This window comes from Pristiophorus japonicus, chromosome 12 (genome assembly GCF_044704955.1).
Source record: "Pristiophorus japonicus isolate sPriJap1 chromosome 12, sPriJap1.hap1, whole genome shotgun sequence".
Classification (NCBI taxonomy): Eukaryota; Metazoa; Chordata; class Chondrichthyes; family Pristiophoridae; genus Pristiophorus; species Pristiophorus japonicus.
This window is the reverse complement of record NC_091988.1, coordinates 43,160,332-43,183,519: the sequence shown is the minus strand read 5'-3', so window position 1 is coordinate 43,183,519 and position 23,188 is coordinate 43,160,332. Positions and strand designations below refer to the sequence as shown.

The following is a 23,188-nucleotide window of genomic DNA, read 5'->3' as shown; positions in this document are numbered from 1 at the left end:
AAGAGTTTCATGCACAAGGACCCTAAAACAGTTTCATGCACAAGGACCCCCAGGTCCCTCTGCACCACAGCATGTTGTAATTTCTCCCCATTCAAATAATATTCCCTTTTACTGTTTTTTTTCCCCAAGGTGGATGACCTCACACTTTCCGACATTGTATTCCATCTGCCAAACTTTAGCCCATTCGCTTAACCTATCCAAATCTCCTTGCAGCCTCTCTGAGTCCTCTACACAACCCGCTTTCCCACTAATCTTAGTGTCATCTGCAAATTTTGTTGCACTACACTCTGTCCCCTCTTCTAGGTCATCTATGTATATTGTAAACAGTTGTGGTCCCAGCACTGATCCCTGTGGCACACCACTAACCACTGATTTCCAACCCGAAAAGGACCCATTTATCCCGACTCTCTGCTTTCTGTTCGCCAGCCAATTCTCTATCCATGCTTATACATTTCCTCTGACTCCGCGTACCTTTATCTTCTGCAGTAACCTTTTGTGTGGCACCTTATCGAATGTCTTTTGGAAATCTAAATACACCACATCCATCGGTACACCTCTATCCACCATGCTCGTTATATCCTCAAAGAATTCCAGTAAGTTAGTTAAACATGATTTCCCCTTCATGAATCCATGCTGCGTCTGCTTGATTGCACTATTCCTATGTGGATGTCCCGCTATTTCTTCCTTAATGATAGTTTCAAGCATTTTCCCCACTACACATGTTAAACTAACCGGCCTATAGTTACCTGCCTTTTGCCTGCCCCCTTTTTTAAACAGAGGCATTACATTAGCTGCTTTCCAATCCACTGGTACCTCCCCAGAGTCCAGAAAATTTTGGTAGATTATAACAAATGCATCTGCTATAACTTCCGCCATCTCTTTTAATACCCTGGGATGCATTTCATCAGGACCAGGGGACTTGTCTACCTTCAGTCCCATTAGCCTGTCCAGCACTACCCCCCTAGTGATAGTGATTGTCTCAAGGTCCTCCCTTCCCACATTCCTGTGGCCTGCAAATTTTGGCATGGTTTTTGTGTCTTCCACTGTGAAGACGGAAGCAAAATAATTGTTTACAGTCTCAGCCATTTCCACATTTCCCATTATTAAATCCCCCTTTTCATCTTCTAAGGGACCAACATTTACTTTAGTCACTCTTTTCCGTTTTATATATCTGTAAAAGCTTTTACTATCTGTTTTTATGTTTTGCGCAACTTTACCTTCGTAATCTATCTTCCCTTTCTTTATTGCTTTTTTAGTCATTCTTTGCTGTTGCTTAAAATTTTCCCAATCCTCTAGTTTCCCACTAACCTTGGCCACCTTATACGTATTGGTCTTTGATTTGATACTTTCCTTTATTTCCTTGGTTATCCACGGCTGGTTATCCCTTCTCTTGCCGCCCTTCTTTTTCACTGGAATATATTTTTGTTGCGTACTATGAAAGAGCTCCTTAAAAGTCCTCCACTGTTCCTCAATTGTGCCACCGTTTCGTCCTTGTTTCCAGTCTACTTTAGCCAACTCTGCCCTCATCCCACTGTAGTCCCCTTTGTTTAAGCATAGTACGCTCATTTCTGACACAACTTCCTCATCCTCAATCTGTATTACAAATTCAACCATACTGTGATCACTCATTCCGAGGAGATCTTTTACTAGGAGATCGTTTATTTTTCCTGTCTCATTACACAGGACCAGATCTAAGATGGCTTGCTCCCTTGTAGGTTCTGTTACATACTGTTCTAAGAAACAATCCCGTATGCATTGTATGAATTCCTCCTCCAGGCTACCCCCTGCGATTTGATTTGACCAATCGATATGTAGGTTAAAATCCCCCATGATTACTGCCGTTCCTTTTTCACATGCCTCCATTATTCCCTTGATTATTGCCCGCCCCACCGTGAAATTATTATTTGGGGGCCTATAAACTACGCCGACCAGTGACTTTTTCCCCTTACTATCTCTAATCTCCACCCACAATGATTCAACATTTTGTTCATTGGAGCCAATATCATCCCTCACAACTGCCCTGATATCATCTTTTATCAACAGAGCTACCTCACCTCCTTTCCCTTCTTGCCTATCTTTCTGAATCGTCAGATACCCCTGTATGTTTAATTCCCAGTCTTGGCCACCCTGTAACCATGTTTCTGTAATGGCCACCAAATCATACCCATTTGTAATGATTTGTGCCGTCAACTCATTTACTTTATTTCGAATGCTGCGTGCATTTAGGTAGAGTGTTATCATCCTAGTTTTTAAACCATGATTTTTAGTTTTGACCCCTCCTGCAGCCATTTTATATTCAGTGGCCCTTTTTGTTTCTTGCCTTTGGTTTCTCTGCCCTCCACTTTTACTCATCTCTTTTCTGTCTTTTGTTTTTGTCTCCTTTTTGTTTCCCTCTGTCTCCCTGTATTGGTTCCCATCCCCCTGCCATATTAGTTTAACTTCTCCCCAACAGCACTTGCAAACACTCCCCCTAGGACATTGGTTCCGGTCCTGCCCAAGTGCAGACCATCCAGTTTGTACTAGTCCCACCTCCCCCAGAACCTGTTCCAATGCCCCACGAATTTGAATCCCTCCCTGCTGTACCACTGCTCAAGCCACGTATTCATCTGTGCTATCCTGCGATTCCTATTCTGACTAGCACGTGGCACTGGTAGCAATCCCGAGATTACTACTTTTGAGGCCCTACTTTTTAATTTAGCTCCTAGCTCGTTAAATTCTTCTCGTAGGACCTCATCCCTTTTTTTACCTATGTCGTTGGTACCAATGTGCACCACGACAACTGGCTGTTCTCCCTCCCTTTTTAGAATGTCCTGCACTCGCTCGGAGACATCCTTGACCCTTGCACCAGGGAAGCAACATACCATCCTGGAATCTCGGTTGCGGCCGCAGAAACGCCTATCTATTCCCCTTATGATTGAATCCCCTATCACTATCGCTCTCCCACTCTTTTTCCTGCCCTCCTGTGCAACAGAGCCAGCCATGGTGCCATGAACTTGGCTGCTGCTGCTCTCCCCTGATGAGTCATCTCCCTGAACAGCACTCAAAGCAGTGTATCTGTTTTGCAGGGGGATGACCAGATGGGACCCCTGCACTACCTTCTTTGTACTACTCTTCCTGCTGGTCTTCCATTCCCTAGCTGGCTGTGGATCCTTCTCATGCGGTAAGACCAACTCACTACACGTGCCACTTATGTCATTCTCAGCATCGTGGATGCTCCAGAGTGAATCCACCCTCAGTTCGCTTGATTTGGCGCCAGATGCAAACTAAGGTCGGGAGAGGTGAAATTCATGCCACAGAAACTGCTAGATCATTGTGGGCAGCTTTCTTCGAGTGCTTCACCGCTGACTGTAAATTCCAACCTATGTCTTTAAATCCTCAATTTCCCCTTTGGGCTTTCTTGTCCTTATGTTCCCAAAATTTCAAACCTATATTTTTACAGATGTTGATTGACCTACAGTGTATTTCTTGTATGTTTCAACGTTTTCAGTTATTTGTCTATTTTACAAGTGAAGGAATGTTGTGCATACCTGCCACTTACAATGCAAAGCCCCTGTAACAACTTGCGTTCACATGCCAAAGCCACTCTTGAATTTTCAGCTTTTGGTAGACCTGCATAAAAAAATATATGAAAAATTACTGGTGTTAAGATTGAAGTTAGGAGTTCCCCTTAACTTGATGAACCTTCTCACTTAAAAAGAAAACAGTAAGGATTGTCACAACTGAGAATAAAAGTTGTCTGCAGGCCACAGTTTTTTTTTTGTTGCAATAAGTGGGATTTTGTAGTTCAATTTGGAGGAAATCTGCTCCCTAAACCTCTCTTTTCTCCTTTAAGACGTTCCTTAATACCTTGCTCTTTCACCAAGTTTTTGGTCATCTGCCCTGCTATCTGCTTATGTGGCTAGGTGTCAAATTTTGTTTTATAACACTCCTGTGAAGCATCTTGGGAACTTTTTTTTTACTACGTTAAAGACGCTATATAAATGCAAGTTGTTGTTGATGATGATATATTTGTAGAAAGCAATGGGTGGAACTACACTAACCTGGGTACTTATCCTTCCGGGACTCATCATCAGCTTCCATATGCAGTGCTGCACATGATCCAGGGGGGCGCGCCTGCTCGTGTTCACGGGAACGCGCTGTGTGGCTCGCTCAGTCAGCAAGCAGCAGCAAGCCGCTCTATCACGGTCACTGTCACGCGATGCGTTGCGCTGCCAGCCCCAGAGCCTCTGGAACCCTGTGACAATTGCGATTGTTGACACTGTGAGCGCGTGGCTGGAGTTCTGAGACAGTCGCGCGCGCTAGCGCGAGAGGGAGCGAGCCTTTGACAGGACAATCCCGGGAGCCGCGCGCACCTGAGGCAGAGACACACAGAGAGAGCAACTTAGTTGGGGATTCAAGTGTCTCCCTTCTGCAGTGAGATGAAGTAGTGCCTGCTGCCAATAAGTGTCGCAGAGGAAGCGGCGAGATTCTTGCTGAATGTTTGAAGAGTCAAGGTTAGTGGCGTTAGAAAGTGCTGATGTAACTGTCTGTAAATCAATTACATTGAAACATAACGACGGGCAAGTACAAGAGTGTTTGAATGTTGAGCAATCTTCTCATAGGGAGTGGAACGAGTTTGGAAAAGCATTGTGTATGCAATTCTTTGTACTGAGGAGCTCCTCTCCAATTATATTTAAAGTGCTACCTCTGAAACTATACAAAACTTTCACGGTACTATTTAGAAAGGGTAGGTTGGGATGCTTTATTCACTTTTTAAATTAAAGACGACTCTCTTTTCACTTCTAGTTTATTAATTCTATCCTTTACATTATTTATTTTCATTAATTCATCGAGCTCATTTAAACTTTCCAGAGAGCCTACTTGATAGTTCATGACACAGCACTGAGTCACATCGCTGTGGGTTGTCACGTTATCCATGTTACTATATCTGACACTTGCTCTTCTACAGATCATTGGTGTAGATGAGGATGGAAGTTAGCAAGGATTATATTATGTTTATTTTTGTCTTTTGTACAAAAACTCCAATGAGAAGACTGAAATGTTGTGCAAGAAAAAAAAGTCTGACATTTTTCACGATAAAACAGATAGGAGTTGAAATCGTTCTGTAAAATATTACTAACAAACATGTTACCATTCATATGAAATTCTTCCATTTGGTATTTTCACGGGTGCTGACTTTTTAAAAATAAATTGGTTAACGACATTATTAAAATATCAGACAAAGACAATACATTTGAATGCTTTAAATTGTTCATTACTAATATCACAACGCAATTTCAAACCAATAGAAGACAATCACAATTATATAGGGCCGGCAATGTTTTATAGGCAAGTTGTCAGTGGCTTCAGATAGAAGCAATGTATTACAGTGATACTCCACATCATTTACAATGTGTACAGAAAAGTTTTTTTTGAACAAAAAAAGGTTGTGAACCTACCACTAAATACAGCAAAAATAGCTTCATATCAGAGAGAGCCATTGTATAATATTTATAGTTCAGTTTGAGATCTTTGGTTGTCACCTTTTAATTTTGCCTTACCGATAACGGCTTGTGCTACTGCTGAATTTCATCCTTCAAGTTCACATCCTATATGGAAATGGGACAGGATTTACAATATTGTAATGAAATCACTCCTGTAAAAGTCGTGTGACATGAAATGGGAGAGAAATTAATTGCATGATACTGCCTAGACTTTCATTATTTTGTATATAAAATACAGATTAGCGGTTAGTTTGGAGCAGTGGTCTTCAGATGTTTGTGTGTGTGGGTGGGTGGGTTCTACAAATATTGACACACTCCCAAGACCTAGTGTCGTACCTTCCAAACAAAATCAGCTACCAAAAGAAAAGCTCAGCCACCCCTTGGTCCTTCGGGAAGGATGGTGGCTCATTCTCATGGCTCTGGGGAGGGAAAGGGTAATAGTTTTATTTTAACAAGAAAAATTATTTATTAAAGGTGCTGCAATTACATTTTTAATTTGAAATAATTTGGTGGATAGGAAGGACTTACTTCCCTTAGCAAAGGGTTCAACAAGCGGGGGCATAGATTTAAAGTAATTGGTAGGAGGTTTAGAGGGATTTTGAGGGAAAATGTGATGGGGGTCTGGAACTCACTGCTTGAAAGGGTGGTAGAGGCAGAAACCCTTACCACATTTTAAAAAGTACTTGGATGTGCACTTGAAGTGCCGTAGCCTACAGGGCTATGGACCAAGAGCTGGAAAATGGGATTAGGCTGGATAGCTCTTTTTCAGCCGGCATGGACATGATGGGCCGAATGGCCTCCTTAAGCAGCTGTAAATTTCTAAGATTCTATGAAAGACAGTGTTACCATTGCAGAAAGTATTTTTTTTGTATCAGTTTACAGCATATGAAACAATATGCTGAAAGTATAGAATATAGAATTCACACGTCACTATGCTAACAGTATGTCCCAAATAGATAGAAAACTGATGACTCTGGGGTTTATCGGCCCCCGTTTGGAAACACCTATGGTTTCGAATCGGATACATGGCAGAAAAATTATCAGGACTTCAGAACCCCTAAACTCAAATTGTGATGTGCTAAATCATATAATTCACCACAGCATGATTCTTATTTTATGTAATTTATCTGGTGAGGTTGCTTTTATTATTTTAGTTATTCTTTATATTATATAGTAAAACCTCCATGTGCTTCTGAGAAAGTGAAGGTTGGGATTCTCCCTATCCACTTTAAATTGTTACTAAAGATGCAACTCGCTGAACAACTATGTACGTTGGGAATTTTAATTTGTTGTGATTTCATCCTTTGTCATTGTTGAAAGATAGAAAATTGAGTGGTCACTGCTTAATTTGGACTATTTATTGCATTTAACATGTATCTTGGGGGGAAACTCTCCACTGGCTGGAGTCATACCTAGCACAAAAGAAGATGTTTGTAGTTGTTGGAGGCCAATCATCTCAGCCCCAGGACATTGCTGCAGGAGTTCCTCAGGACATTGTCCTCAGCCCAGCCATCTTCAGCTGCTTCATCAATGACCTTCCCTCCAACATAAGGTCATAAGGATGTTCACTGATAATTGCACAGAGTTCAGTTCCATTTGCAACTCCTCAGATAATGAAGCAGTCAGTGCCTGGATGACATTCAGGCTTGGACTGATCAGTGGCAAGTAACATTTGCGCCACACAAGTGCCAGGCAATGACCATCTCCAGCAAGAGAAGGTCTAACCACCTCCCCTTGACATTCAACAGCATTACCATCATCGAATCCCCCACCATCAACATCCTGGGAGACACCATTGACCAGCAACTTAACTGGACCAGCCATGTAAATACTGTGGCTACAAGAAAAGGTCTCACCTCTTGACTCCCCAAAGCCTTTCCACCATCTACCAGGCACATGGCAGGAGTGTGATGGAATACGCTTCACTTGCCTGGATGAGTGCAGCTCCAACAACACTCAAGAAGCTCAACACCATCCAGGACAAAGCAGCCCGCTTGATTGGGACCCCATCCACTATTTTAAACATCACCAGCACAACGTGGCTGCAGTGTGTGCTTGCATGCACTGCAGCAACACACCAATACTTCATCAACAGCAACTCCCAAACCCGTGACCTCTATCACTGAGAAGGACAAGGGCAGCAAGTGCGTGGGAACACCAACACCTCCAAGTTCCCGTCCAAGTCAAACACCATCCTAATATGGAAATATATCACCGTTCCTTCATTGTCGCTGGGTCAAAATCCTGGAATTGCCTACCTACCTTCACCACACAGATTGCAGCGGTTCAAGAAGGAGGCTCCCATGACCTTATCAAGGGAATTTAGGGATGGGCAATAAATGCTGGCCTTGCCAGTGACGTCCACATCCTGTGAATGGGAAAAAAAAAAATCTAAATTGCTTTTCAACAGGGTGCTGTGAAATCTGCATTTAAAAAGTCTGTAAACATGTGGCATGTCAGTCATCTATCCGCAGCGCACACATTTTCTCCCCTCTCCTATAGGTCTTACTCCTTGCCAGTGGTACAGTTCCACAGGGTTAGCAGCTCTCTAATTCTTGTCCGAAAGCCAGCTTGGAAATCATTGTTGAAATAAAGATTTGCTCTTAAATAAGTGTCTGTGTTGTAGCTTTTTGTGAAGTGTTGCTGATGTAATTGGTTTCTGTAACTTTCTGTAAGCAGCATATTATGGTTATGTTATTCTCTTGGGAAATATGTGGATTTGAACTGAAATCTATCATATGTTTTTTTTAAATTAATTTGCAGTATTCATGCCATGTTATGCAATGAACATTGCCAATTTATGGTTTCAATATATTCAGGATGGGCAGACTCTAGCTATGTGTTCCTGCTATCTAACTCTACTTCTCTAGTGTAGTGTGACAGTGATAGGCCCACCAGATCAAAAATGCAACCAGAGGAGTAGGGAAGGATGAGGGAGGGGGATGATGCAGGGAAGGAAGTAGGGGTTGGGAATAGAAGGAAGCAGGAGAGAAGGGGCTGTGGGGTTGGAGTTTTCTGTAAATATTTGTGCTCCCTAGGGATGCTAAATTCTGTCAGGGTGTATTGTGTTGTCTCTGCTGAATGGGATGAGGAAATCAATTAAGGAGTTGGGGTCAGATCCAATAATTATACTCCTAAGAGGATGGTTTAAAAACTCTGATTCTGGAATTTCCACTCAGGCTGGAGGAGTTTAGTCCAGGGGTGGGTGGTGTTTTCGGTTTGTGATTTGGTGCACCATTTTCTGTCTCCGGTGGGGGTTAAATACAAATATAGGTTTGCAGTCTTATGCCTGAATTTATGGGGGAGGGGAGGGGAGTAAGGATTTTGGTCCAATCTACACACTTCTGGCCTGTGGGGAGTTAGGATGAATGTGCATTTGATGTACAATCCAAATACTGCTGCTCATTGGGGGTGGTGCTGGAGGGTTAATGTGACTTTGCTGTTTAATCCAGGAATTGTTGGTCACTAGGAGGGGTAATGGTACTTTGCTGTGCCATCCAGAGAGTACTGGGGTGAGCGGATGTTATTTTGCAGTTGTGCTCACAGAATCACTGCTCCATTGGAGGGGGTGTTTAGTGTTGTATGTCTATTTGGGGACTCATGATTTGCTGCTCAGTGAGCGGGCCAGATGAGTTTCTGTTGCCTTGAATTCTGGATTTGATGCGAGGACAAAGTGCAAGAGAGGGTCTGGTTTTCTCTTGAGTTTCTCCTTAATGAATCGATCACAACTGAGTTTGAGATGTTGGACTGCTGTGATTTCTGGTGGTTAAGCAACAGACTCGAAGTGTTCTTTGTAACTCTGTTTCCCTACTGGTGTCCTTCCCCAGACGCAACACTTTCTCCAACTCCAGCGCTTCTCCACGATTACCACTTAACTCCACCTCGACAGCCACTGTGCTTTGCACAAACTATTGTTCCGGTTCTAGTGATTCTGGGCAGCTCTCCCGTCTTCGTTCTTGTTTCCATATGAGCAATAGTTGTATTTTCGGCGGACATTCATTCTGTTTTCACGGCCACTTATTTGAGGCTGGCTTTACAAACTTCCTGAACACACGGAGAAGGGTGCATTTATTTTGACAACTCCCCCGAATTGAAAGCTATCTAGTTGAGAACACACCGGTTACTGTTGAGTCTTGTCTAGTGCATTGAGGTTTGTGTTTGCCGGATCCTGGACGATCTCCATTGTGATCATTTCAGGAAGCAGCCCCCGAGGCTCGTTTGAGGGTACAGTTTGGGGGTGGTCACGTAATGTTACGTGCTTTGCCCATGACTTCTCAATTAGTCACCTAACAATGGCCCAGAATTTGCAAGAGCCCTTAGACCTTTTCCCCTCGCCTTTCAGTTTCAAAAGTTTTTTGTGCCACAAATTGCTGGAAGTGCGAACTGGGGACAACGGGCTATCTGGAACCTTGGTGAATGACGCGAACAGTCTATCTCCTTAACCAAGGATAGAAACAAGGGTGACGAAAATAAGGTGAATTGGAGTCAAATTAGGGATGGAAAGAAATTGGATTGAGAGAAAGAAAAAAAATAAGTTTTTAAACTTTAAGAACAATTTTACTACCTGCAGGAATGAGGTTTCAAACGTTCCCTTTCTGGGCTAGAGAGTTTGAGTGACATTAAATATAAGTACGAACCCTAACTTACTGTGGCGAGTTTAATGCGCAAATGTAGCAATTTCTTGAAACTCACGGAGGTTGACGGCGAGCTTCCATTTCCACGAGGCTAATGGCGGAGCAAATCATCCATCCAATTGTGGCAATTTATAATTCACAGGGTATCGTTTTCTCTCCACAAATTGCTGGACGATTTATATTCGCATTATACTCGCTGTTATTTTCGCAGCAAATTCTGGGCTAATGTGTTGATCTACAGGTGTCGTGCCTTTGCGATCCTGAGGCGACTCACCATTTTATACATATTATATATATAAAAATAGATTTTATACTTTGTTGCACCTTCTCATTGTTTTATTAGTAGATATTTACTGATTGGTAGTTTTAATACCTGCATGCTAGGTGATTTGTCACTGTTTTGTAAATTGTATTTGAGCCAGTCAGATGCAATTGTAACTTAAGTTTAATGGGTTCAACTGTTGAGGGGGATGACTCATCAGGGGAGGGCAGCAGCAGCCAAGTTCATGGCACCGTGGCTGGCTCTGCTGCACAGGAGGGCAGGAAAAAGAGTGGGAGAGCTATAGTGATAGGGGATTCAATTGTAAGGCGAATAGATGGGCATTTCTGCGGCTGCAACCGAGACTCCAGGATGGTATGTTGCCTCCCTGGTGCAAGGATCAAGGATGTCTCGGAGCGGGTGCAGGACATTCTGAAAAGGGAGGGTGAACAGCCAGTTGTCGTGGTGCACATTGGTACCAATGACATAGGTAAAAAACGTGATGAGGTCCTACGAGGCGAATTTAGGGAGCTAGGAGCTAAATTAAAAAGTAGGACCTCAAAAGTAGTAATCTCAGGATTGCTACCAGTGCCATGTGCTAGTCAGAGTAGGAATTGCAGGATAGCTCAGATGAATACGTGGCTTGAGGAGTGGTGCAGAAGGGAGGGATTCAAATTCCTGGGACATTGGAACAGGTTCTGGGGGAGGTGGGACTAGTACAAACCGGACGGTCTGCACCTGGGTAGGACTGGAGCCAATGTCCTAGGGGGAGTGTTTGTTAGTGCTGTTGGGGAGGAGTTAAACTAATATGGCAGGGGGATGGGAACCTATGCAGGGAGACAGAGGGAAACAAAATGGAGTCAGAAGCAAAAGATATAAAAAGGAGAATAGTAAAAGTGGAGGGCAGAGAAACCCAAGGCAAAAAACAAAAAGGGCCACATTACAGCAAAATTCTAAAGGGGCAAATTGTGTTTAAAAAAAACAAGCCTGAAGGCTCTGTGCCTCAATGCGAGGAGTATTTGGAATAAGGTGGATGAATTAACGGCGCAGATAGCAGTTAACGGATACGATGTGATTGGCATCACGGAGACATGGCTCCAGGGTGACCAAGGCTGGGAACTCAACATCCAGGGGTATTCAGCATTTAGGAAGGATAGACAGAAAGGAAAAGGAGGCGGGGTGGCATTGCTGATTAAAGATGAAATCAATGCAATTGTAAGGAAGGACATTAGCTTGGATGATGTGGAATCGGTATGGGTGGAGCTGCGGAATTCCAAAGGGCAGAAAACGCTAGTGGGAGTTGTGTATAGACCATTAAATAGTAGTAGTGAGGTTGGGGACAGCATCAAACAAGAAATAAGGGATGTGTGCAACAAAGGTACAGCAGTAATCATGGGCGACTTTAATCTACACATTGATTGGGCTAACCTAACGGGTAGCAATGCGGTGGAGGAGGATTTCCTGGAGTGTATTAGGGATGGATTTCTGGACCAATATGTCGAGGAACCAACCAGGGAGCTGGCCATCCTAGACTGGGAAGGGACTAATTAGCAATTTTGTTGTGCGAGGCCCCTTGGGGAAAAGTGACCATAATATGGTAGAATTCCTTATTAAGATGGAGAGTGACAAAGTTAATTCGGAATTTAGGGTCCTGAACTTAAGGAAAGGTAACTGACAGTATGAGGCATTAATTGGCTAGAATAGACTGGCAAACGATACTCAAAGGGTTGACGGTGGATAAGCAATGGCAAACATTTAAAGATCACCTGGATGAACTTCAGCAAATGTACATCCCTGTTTGGAGTAAAAATAAAACTAGGAAGGTGGCTCGACCATGGCTAACAAGGGAAATTAAGGATAGTGTTAAAGTCAAGGAATAGGCATATAAATTGGCTAGAAAAAGCAACAAACCTGAGGACTGGGAGAAATTTAGAATTCAACAGAGGAGGACTAAGGGTTTAATTAAGAGGGGGAAAATAGAGTACGAGGGGAAGCTTGCAGGGAATATAAAAACTGACTGCAAAAGCTTCTATAACTATGTGAAGAGAAAAAGATTAGTAAAGACAAACGTAGGTCCCTTGCAGTCGGATTCAGGTGAAATTATAATGGGGAACAAAGAAATGGCAGACCAATTGAACCAATATTTCGGTTCTGTCTTCACGAAGGAAGATACAAATAACTTCCGAAGGTACTAAGGGACAGTGGGTCTAGTGAGAAGGAGGAACTGAAGGATATCCTTATTAGGCAGGAAATTGTGTTGGGGAAATTGATGGGATTGAAGGCTGATAAATCCCCAGGGCCTCAGTCTGCATCCCAGAGTGCTCAAGGAAGTGGCCCTAGAAATAGTGGATGCATTGGTGATCATTTTCCAATAGTCTATCGACTCTGGATCAGTTCCTATGGACTGGAGGGTAGCTAATGTAACACCATTTTTAAAAAAATGAGGGAGAGAGAAAACAGGTAAATATAGACCTGTTAGCCTGACATCAGTAGTGGGGAAAATGTTGGAATCAATCATTAAGGACGAAATAGCAGCGCATTTGGAAAGCAGTGACAGGATTGGTCCAAGTCAGCATGGATTTATGAAAGGGAAATCATGCTTGATGAATCTTCTGGAATTTTTTGAGGATGTAACTAGCAGAGTGGACAAGGGAGAACCAGTGGATGTGGTGTATTTGGACTTTCAAAAGGCTTTTGACAAGGTCCCGCACAAGAGATTATTGTGCAAAATCAAAGCACATGGTATTGGGGGTAATATACTGACGTGGATCGAGAACTGGTTGGCAGACAGGAAGCAGAGAGTCGGCATAAACGGGTCCTTTTCAGAATGGCAGGCAGTGACTAGTGGAGTGCCGCAGGGCTCAGTGCTGGGACCTCAGCTCTTTACAATATACATTAACGATTTGGATGAAGGAATAGAATGTAATATCTCCAAGTTTGCAGATGACACTAAACTAGGTGGCAGTGTGAGCTGTGAGGAGGATGCTAAGAGGCTACTTGGACAGGTTAGGCGAGTGGGCAAATGCATGGCAGATGCAGTATAATGTGGATAAATGTGAGGTTATCCATTTTGGGGGCAAAAACACGAAGGCAGAATATTATCTGAATGGCAGCAGACTAAGAAAAGGGGAGGTGCAACGAGACCTGGGTGTCATGGTTCATCAGTCACTGAAAGTGGGCACGCAGGTACAGCAGGCGGTGAAGAAGGCAAATGGTATGTTGTCCTTCATAGCTAGGGGATTTGAATATAGAAGCAGGGAGGTCTTAATGCAGTTGTACAGGGCCTTAGTGAGGCTTCACCTGGAATATTGGGTTCGGTTTTGGTCTCCTAGTCTGAGGAAGGACGTTTTTGCTATTGAGGGAGTGCAGCGAAGGTTCACAAGACTGATTCCAGGGATGGCTGGGCTGTCATATGAGGAGAGACTGGATCAACTGGGCCTTTATTCACCTGGAGTTTAGAAGGATGAGGGGGAATCTCATAGAAACATATAAGATTCTGACGGGACGGGACTGGACAGGTTAGATGCGGGAAGAATGTTCCCGATGTCAGGGAAGTCCAGAACCAGGGGACATAGTCTTAGGATAAGGGGTAGGCCATTTAGGACTGAGATGAGGAGAAACTTCTTCACTCAGAGAGTTGTTAACCTGTGGAATTCCCTGCCGCAGAGAGTTGTTGATGCCAGTTCACTGGATATATTCAAGAGGGAGTTAGATATGGCTCTTACAGTCAAGGGGATCAAGGGGTATGGAGAGAAAGCAGGACATGGGTACTGAGGTGAATGATCAGCCATGATCTTATTGAATGTCGGTGTAGGCTCGAAGGGCCGAATGGCCTACTCCACCTATTTTCTATGTTTCTATGTTTCAACACATGGTAGATACAGTAGACAGATTAACAGTAATTTTATGGGGTGTCACAGGCTCAATTCTAATAGTAATTCAATCAAAATTTATATTCATTTATCAAATGGAGCATGTGTCTCTAGTTTTATTGGCATGAAGCAACTGCACATCAAACACAGTACAGGTTAGATGCAGTGTAGAGTATCCTCACAAGAACACCTTGAGCAGCACTGTATCCCAGCTCTTCACCATTCCCTTGAATGACCCTGTCAATTAGTGCCCAATTTTAAGCAGTTTTGTGCTGTGGGTTCATGCTTACTGGGACCTGGGCTGAAGCTATTCCAAGCTCTTACTAAAAATGGGGGAAAAACATTGTTGGAGTAAGGATTTTTTCTAAAGCTCATGTTAGAGCCAAGTAATGGAAGCATTTCTTTTGAATTTTGTCCATGCTATACATGTGACCTGGGGTCTACTTGTTACCGACACTGGGTTCCAAAAATTGAGAAATGGCCTACTCATTGACATTGTAATCTCTCACTTATATGAGTGCTACAGGACAAAATGGAAGTATTAGCTCCAAGAAAAACAGTATAAGAATGTACCGTTAGGGCACATAAAATATGTTAAGCGAAATGTAATGTATTAGCAAAAATTGTTATCTAATAGTAGTAATATAACATGTTATGCCACAGGGCAGGAAATGTTGATGCTGAATGGAACAAAGAATTCGAGGAGAATTCGTCAAATGGCTTGGGAAGAGGGCAGAAACTCAAAATGGCAGGTCTCCATAAGGAGGAAAATATAATACAAAATATCTCAAATGGGTAGGATATATCAAGGGAGGGGAATTTATTAACTTTTTTTTGCAGAAAGTATCCTTATCTCTTCTTTCTCATTTTATACATGTTTATGAGGAAACCATTATCTATTAAGTCCCTTTTTTATTTAGAGTTGAAGATGTATGTCTTATTTTCTGTTGTGTCCGTTGTCAGATTTCTGAAATTGTGTTTAATGTTGCCTATTAGGGGACTGAGTTATAGAGGTTACTTGCTTGGAAGTCTTCCATTGATGGAGTGAGGCCTTTGCACAGTATATTTTCATGAGATTTTGGTTGAAGTTAGTTTTCCCTCGATGCAATCAATGTCTATAGATTATAGGAGTAGGGAATGTATGCTACATTATTAGAACTCTTGACTGAATAGTATATTTTAAATAGTAGTTTTTGGAACATATGATATAGACTTTGGTTCTCTTTATTATGTATTAATTATGTTATTACTCCATAGAATCATTCAGCACAGAAGGAGGCCATTCAGCCCATCTTGTCTGCGCTAGCACTTTGAAAAAGTTATCCAATTAGTCCCATAGCCCTGCAAATCTTTCCTCGTGTATATATTCAATTCCCTTTCAAAAGTTATTGTTGAATCTGCTTCCTCCACCCTTTCAGGTAGTGCATTCCCGATCGTAACAACTCTCTGCGTTAAAAAAAATTCTCCTAATTTCCCCTCTGGATTTTTTGCCAATTATCTTAAAATCTTATATCATCTACATTCGCAGCTACACAATTGCTATACTAATCAAGGAAGTTGTACTAATAAAGACATCACAGGCATCAGGACAAAAACAGCTAACAATCAGAGATATTCCTGAGAATAATATAGCCCTTTCCTTGCAGAGAAAACTCAGAATTAAATGGAGATTTTTGTACTTGCTTTAACCAGGAAATAAAGTTTGTTCAGGGAATGAAAATTACAATACATTCCTTCTGCGATTACTGTAACTTTTAATCCTGTAAACTTTGTTGAAGCAAACTTCTCTATGATGGATGCAAACTTAGAATAGAGGGCAAACAGACAGCTTAGATTTAGTTGGTTTACAAGGAGAGTTGTGAACATATAGAATAGACTGTCCAAGAAGGCAGTATCTCCAAATTTAAGAGAGAAATGGATAGTTTTTAGCAGAGAAAACCGTACCTCCTCACCACCTCCACACAGCATCTCCCAGTTTTCAAAGCTATGTGTAATAACTTGTGTGGTGCCCTATTATACAATCTCTCCCAGGTGCCCTCAGAACAAACCTCCTGCACTGAACCACTCTGATAAGTTATCATGAATGGGGAGTACTTCACTCAGTCCATTGTTTCTACTGGGATGGAGCAGTATGTCTCTTGATTTTAAGAATCATGAAAGTGAATATTGCTCAGCTTTTTTTTCCTTGGAAAAAACCATTCTGTTGATTTATTTTGGCTTCCATATATTAACATTATGTTTCTTGCTAAGTGTTGAGGATGAATTATGTAATTAAATTGCTACATAAAATAATCTTCTAGTCATCCCACCCAGTCACATTAGCTTTGTTACTAAAATGAGCATCATATTGCAGAGATTGGTTTCTGTATAAAGACTTTTCAGTCAGAGATTTTTTTTAAATGGGTAAAAACTGCTAAGGCCGACAGAGATGAGCCCTTCCGGGCCATTTCTGTTTAAATGTTCTGTATTTAAAAATGTTCCCCTTTTTTTAAACTGGTCCTACGCAGTATGTTATAAACATTTATGAATAAAGTAATTTATGCTGTTTATACATTTTTTAAGTTTTTAGTATTGAGAAATTGGCAGAAGTTGTATCTTAATTTCTTTGCATTCAGTGGAAGTTCATTGAATTAGTTAAATAACTAGAATAATTTTCCTGATCAAAGGTCAGATTACAAAATGTTTGCCATTCTTGCTCGGCAGTCAGTCTACAAAAAGACCCGATGTGCATACACAAGTATAAATTCAGCATTCACTGCTAGCCAATTGAACTTTTATTCATTTTCACATTCATTTTTAATAACATTTCTGTATGTATCTCTACAGTTTTTAAATTTATTACATTTATTTTAATTGCTGTCATTGAGCCTATCCACATGAACTAAATATGATTTTCTCGTGGTACCTGCTGGAGAATGTTGTCCACAGCTACCAAGTAACAGGAAATTGGCTAACGTGTGCACAAATCTTTACGGAAGATCCATTTTGGTTTTAGTAGCCCCAGTTCAAGTATAGTTATTGACTAGATCTCCACAGCTCCAATCCTGAAGACAGAGGTTTATCCGTGAGTTATCCTTCCACATTGGTCCCTTCAGAGGGCTTCAGAACCTGGATGTTTGACTGTGAAGAACCTATCCAAAAACACAAATTTGCATTGGTACTAAGATGGGTAAAAAATCTCCTCATTGGTGCATGTTGCAGCACCGTTGCAAAATACCATAGCAAATTTCAAAGTAAACTAATTCAATCATTATGACACATGCAAGGGCATCCCAGTAGATCCCTCTCCTGGGACTTGAGCACATAAATTTAGGCTGACATTCCAGTGTAGTGCTGAGGGAGTGCTGCACTGCCGGAGGTGCCGGCTTTCGGATGAGACATTAAACCAGGACCCTGTTTGCCCCCTCGAGTGGACGAAAAAGACCCCATGGCACTATTTTGAAAAAGAGCAGGGGAGTTAACCCCAGTGTCCTGGCCTATATTTATCCCTCAATCAACAGTTTATCTGGTCATTATCACAATGCAGTTTGTAAGAGTTGCTTTGCGCAAATTGACTGCTGCATTTCCCACATTACAACAGTGACTACACTCCAAAAGTACTTCATTGGCTGTAAATTGCTTTGAGATGTCCACTGGTCATGAAAGGTGCTATATAAATGCAAGCCTTTCTTTTAGATGCCCATGCATGGTGCCCTGATCTGCCAATCATTAAATTGACAGCACCAACTTTAATGGCATTGGGTACTAAAGGCATAGCATCTTTGCCTAGACTGCATTGTGATCAATAGTCCAGCTCATGGTCTCGCTATTTAGTATATCCAGCAATAAGTTAATACCTGAAGCAATGGACAGTGATGTTATGGAAGGACTACTTAAAATATTAATTTCTACATTTATGCAGCCTGAATATGCAAATTACTTCTAAGATTCATTCATTCTGTCAAAAGTCATAACCTGAATTTATTCTACTGAGAGCATCTATTTAGTCTGATTTACTATGACGTTGATTGCTTTTGATTCTTGAATATACCGTTAAATGGATACTGATTATGCCATACTAGAATATAGACATAGTCTTAACAGGTATTAGGAAAGATGCATGTAGATGAATTCTAACTTGTGCACCTAGAATAGAATTGATTTATTACTTCTATTGGAATATTTTTATTTTCTATTTCAAAACTGTTCTTCAAATTTTGCACTTTGAGAGTTTGAGAACTCATATAAATTGGAATCAAGCAAGAATATTTCCAAGCCATTGTGGTGGTAGTATGTGAACCCTCGTCCATTATTCAGTAGTCTGCAGTGGAACTAGCTTCTCGACCAACGGTCACACGATCCAAGTGTATACAAATAGGCACACATAGAAAAAGAAAAGTTCCTTGGCCTTGACCAACTGAAAATAGTTAGGGAATTGAATTGTAAGGCCATCTATCTCTCCCACTCCTGATACTGTGAGGAAATGGGAGAGATTTAAGGGAAGCTGTTGATGATGCAGAAGCAACTTTGGCCCCAAAATAGGATTTAGCAAATTACTGAGACATCCTCAGAATATTAGGAATGTTACCAACCAGAATATTTTGCTAATGTGCTGAGTAGTGGTTTGAGGTGTCATTGTGTGTTCAGGCCAATGTAGTCCTGTAAGAATCCAATTTTCTCTACTTCACTTCTACTTTATCAAACTGATCTATGACACTGTCAAATATCCATATTTGTGGACTCTCCTTTTTTTTTTGAGTTTAGGACCAAATGCTCATGTTTTATTTAAGCATGTGGTTCACAAGGACGTCGGTGACCATCTGAAGTGCAGATACTATAGAATTTTGTTCAATTCCTGAGTGTGCTCCTGAAGTCACTTTTTATTGCCCTTGCCCATTGCATTGTGTATGCAATGGTCTGGGTTTACATTGAGGTTAAGATTCAGGCTGTGGCTGGTAACTGGAGTTGGCCTTGGATTAGGCATCTTCCTACCACCACTATTATCATGAATGATGGACTGTCCTATAAGAGGATTGGGGAGTTCCCCTATTTGAAAACTGTGCTCACCCATGACTCTGGTCAAACAGCAGAGGTCACTTTCTATATTGAGTGGTGGTGGTTACATTTTCTTTGGTTGTGCAAATCAATTTAGAGATTTTTGTGTCTCGCTCATGCTTACATCATCTCGTCTAGATTTGTGCAAAACATTGGTGTTGCCACCCTGAGATCATCATTCGTGGCTGGAAAACATTGTGTTGCTCTGGTTACACTCCTTCCTTGGAAAAGCTAGGTGAGATTGTTTGGGTAGTTGAGTCATTCTTCCACTATTCATATCACCAACCACTAATTGTCCAAATAGTTACCTTTCTGCAGGATGGAGGGGCTGAGTATCCTAGATATGACTTTAAGAAGGGGTGAGCTAAATGATGCTTAAGAGGCCTTGCAGAGAATAGGCAAACGTGATTGGTTCCAGCATTACTGAAATCTGCTGCCAGTTGAACCTTTTGAGAATTTCAGGATTTGACACTACATTGTGCTTGACATCACTGAAATGGAAATGCCAACATTAATGAGAGGTTGGTTTTTTGTTAATACACAACTATTATGGAAAATATTTTTATTACAATTATTTTCCTGGCAAAAGAAAACTGTTAACCTGTTGTCAAAAAGTAGATAATTTGTTTAACTCTTTCTAACATCCGAAAGTTCAGTGTGATTTTTTTTTTAGAAAGTTGTATTATATTTTACCTTTTGAGTTCCTCTTGTCCAGTTATCATTTTCCCTCTTCAGTTCCCCCCGCCCCACCCCCTGTCGTCGCTCAATGAAGAATGTGACTCAAACTACTTTCATTCTGGATGTCGCATGATAAAAATGAGAAATGAAATTCAGTTAGATGGGAACTGAAAATACAGTCACTATTATAAATGTGCATTTTGTTTTGAATTAAACACTTTAGATTATATAATAATGCTCCATAAACCCAAGACAAACTTTAATTCTAACTGAATCTCAGCGAACAGTTTTTGGGATCATTGGGTTTTACTGCAGATAATTAATTCGTTCCCTGGCCAAGTGTAATTATGCAGAAAATCTCAGTGCAATACTTGATCTCTAGAAAACATTCCTACTCTGTTATTTTCCATAACATTTGAAAAATCACTGGTCATTAAATCTTTTGACTTGGCTGAGCACTTTGTTTACTTACTTTAAATTGTAAGGTAATGAAAGTAGGCTTTGAGAGCAGGGAGTAAAACTAAAATATGTTCATTCTAATTTCTAGAATTCATTTGAGTGCATTTTGTTGGCTGCCAACATAACTTTAATGTTAAAACCTAAAATTACTCCTGTTTTCCCTATGCTATACATTGCCAACTTTCTCCTTCTCTCCCACTTTTCCCTTTATGAAAGAGGTTCCTAAATTCTAGATGTAGAAGCAGGGGATCTGCTTATTTGCATCAATAAATTAGAAACTCTGGTTCTAGGTACTGTTAACTACAAGCAAGTTTTTTCTTTACTAAAATATTTGCTGAATTGCATCTTATTTACATACACCTCATTCACAAAAACATCCCACAATTGTAAAGCAAAGTTTACCATACAGAAAGTAAAAGCTAGGCAAACAAAATTATAGGTCAATGCTGTAACAAGTCATTTTATTTATATGTATAGTAGATTTGGGCCAGCGAAGAGGTTAATATTCTTTAGTTGCTATAGAACCCAGATTGTATGAGTTGGAGAACTCTGATGCAGTATTCACATACAGCTGTGATAAATCCAGCACCTTTCTGCTTTGGGGGTTGGATTTTTGCCAGTTCAGGACATATAAATTTCCAACTAGATTCAGTGAGGAATTGTAACGTTCATTTAAAATCCCAATGTAATTTGTTTGTATAGGCTAGATTCTGTGCAGTTATTTTAGAATGGAGAGTTTGCACTCCAGAAAGTAAGTTGAAAGGAGGGCTGCGTTTTAATCCGGCAGAAATCGTCTGGTGTGGTCTTTCTCACTTTGCACCAATTAAGTAAATAATTCATATATTTTTCAACAGTCTTCATGGCAAATATATGAAAATGTTGCAAATTCTTGAGCTGGTAACTAAGAAAATGGGAAATATTGTCAGCGGTCGTTTGGCGAGCAAATAGTAATATAGGCCTAAATATCATAATTACTGTTTCACAAGTTTTAGATCTGCAATAATTAAATCTTTTGTAATTGCTCATAACAAATATTTAAATTCTTCAATTTGTGTGCAGTCGTTGAGATGTTTAGAACGCTGTTGTGAGGTACTGAATAAATATATTTTAAAAAAAAAAGAAAGACTTGCATTAATATAGCGCCTTTCACAGCCTCAGAACTTCCCAAAGCGCTTTACAGCCAATGAAATACTTTTGAAGTGTAGTCACTGTTATAATGTGTGCAAAACTATTTTTCATTTTTTTTAGTTAGTGTGGAACAGCTTTTATAGTACTATTATTTGAAGACGATGTAATTTTACAAATTTCCTTTATGATCTTCAAAAATATATGTAATGAGCAAAGCAGCAGTCAAAGAGTCCCACTGTCAAGTGATCGGACATGTGGTTCAAATTTCACAATTAATTATTACTCACATTCACCTATTTCATTTGAGTGGATTTTAATTAGTTTATTTGGAGGAGAAAATAAAGCTGACAGTCCAGCTTGCCTTGCTTTTTCAGTTGTTCCCTCAGTTTGGCCAGTCACAGAACAGTACTGAAAAAAGCACAAGGGACAAATTCCCCAGCCCTTTATGCTGGGGCTGATGACATATGACTAAGGAAATAAAACAGTAATTGCATACCTTCTTCGTTGATGATTAACTTTCTTTTATACAATATGTTGAATTTATATTGGTGGTTTAAGCCTCGGCTGAGTTGTTAGAATGCATTTCAAATCCTTTAATCATGCATCAATCATGCTATATTTTAAAATTTGAAGTCTTTTCCACGAATAAGCTTTAATGATTTATTTTATTAGATTTATGTCAACTTTAAATATGTGATTTTATAATAATGAGAAAAGGTAAAATGGCTGACAGAATTTATGACATTGTCAATATGAATTTACCCTTCAACCTCTTCAACCTATGTAAAAGTGTCAGCTGTGGCTCAGTGGGTGGCACACTCGCCTTTGAGTCAGAAGGTTGTAGGTTCAAGTCCCACTTCAGGGACTTAAGCACATAAATCTATGCTGACACTCCAGTGCAGTGCTGAGGGAGTGCTGTCTTTCGGATGAGACGTTAAACCGAGGCCCCGCCTGCTCGTACATGTGGACGTAAAAGATCTCATGGCACTATCTTGAAGAAGAGCAGGGGAGTTGTCCCCAGCGTCCTGGCCAATAGTTATCCCTCAATCAACATAACAAAAACAGATTATCTGGTCATTATCACATTGCTGTTTGTGGGAGCTTGCTGTGCACAAATTGGCTGCAGCGTTCCTCACATTACAACAGTGACTGCACTCCAAAAGTACTTCATTGGTTGCAAAGCACTTTGAGGCATCTGGTGGTCGTGAAAGGTGCTATATAAATGCAAGTCTTTATTTTCTTTCTTTCAGCTTGAAACTGACTTGACAACAACTTAAGAACACCAAACTTACCACAGATCCCCAATGACTAACCAGCCAAAGATAGACAATGGTGTTGCAAAGCTGCAGGTATCAGATTGAGACTGGTACATGCTTAGAGAGATGTGGAACTGGCCTCAAATAATTGCCTGGTCAGGCAAACTCACTGGCATCCAACTGTCACTTTTTTAATGTAGTGGGACAGTCAGCTCTTTGCTAAAGTTAAAAACAATTGTATAAATTCCTGATTAACAACAGCTACGGCAAAACTGAAGTGATCTAAGACTGCGTACTGAAGGTAGTTCTTATACCACTTGCCAGAACTCGTTACATCATCAGATCAGCAACCTCACTCCCTAGTTATATTGGGGGTGTAATTTCA

The 23,188-nt window shown here is 40.8% G+C and overlaps 1 protein-coding gene across 1 annotated transcript in view; it reads left to right on the top strand.

The window, feature by feature from the left end:
- Positions 1-4,233: 4,233 nt before the first annotated feature.
- pparg (peroxisome proliferator-activated receptor gamma) overlaps positions 4,234-23,188 on the top strand; it is a 149,118-nt gene continuing 130,163 nt past the window's right edge. The window contains exon 1 of the mRNA XM_070895363.1: positions 4,234-4,493. The gene's annotated coding sequence lies outside the window, so the exon portion shown is untranslated. The remainder of the gene's footprint in view (positions 4,494-23,188) is intronic.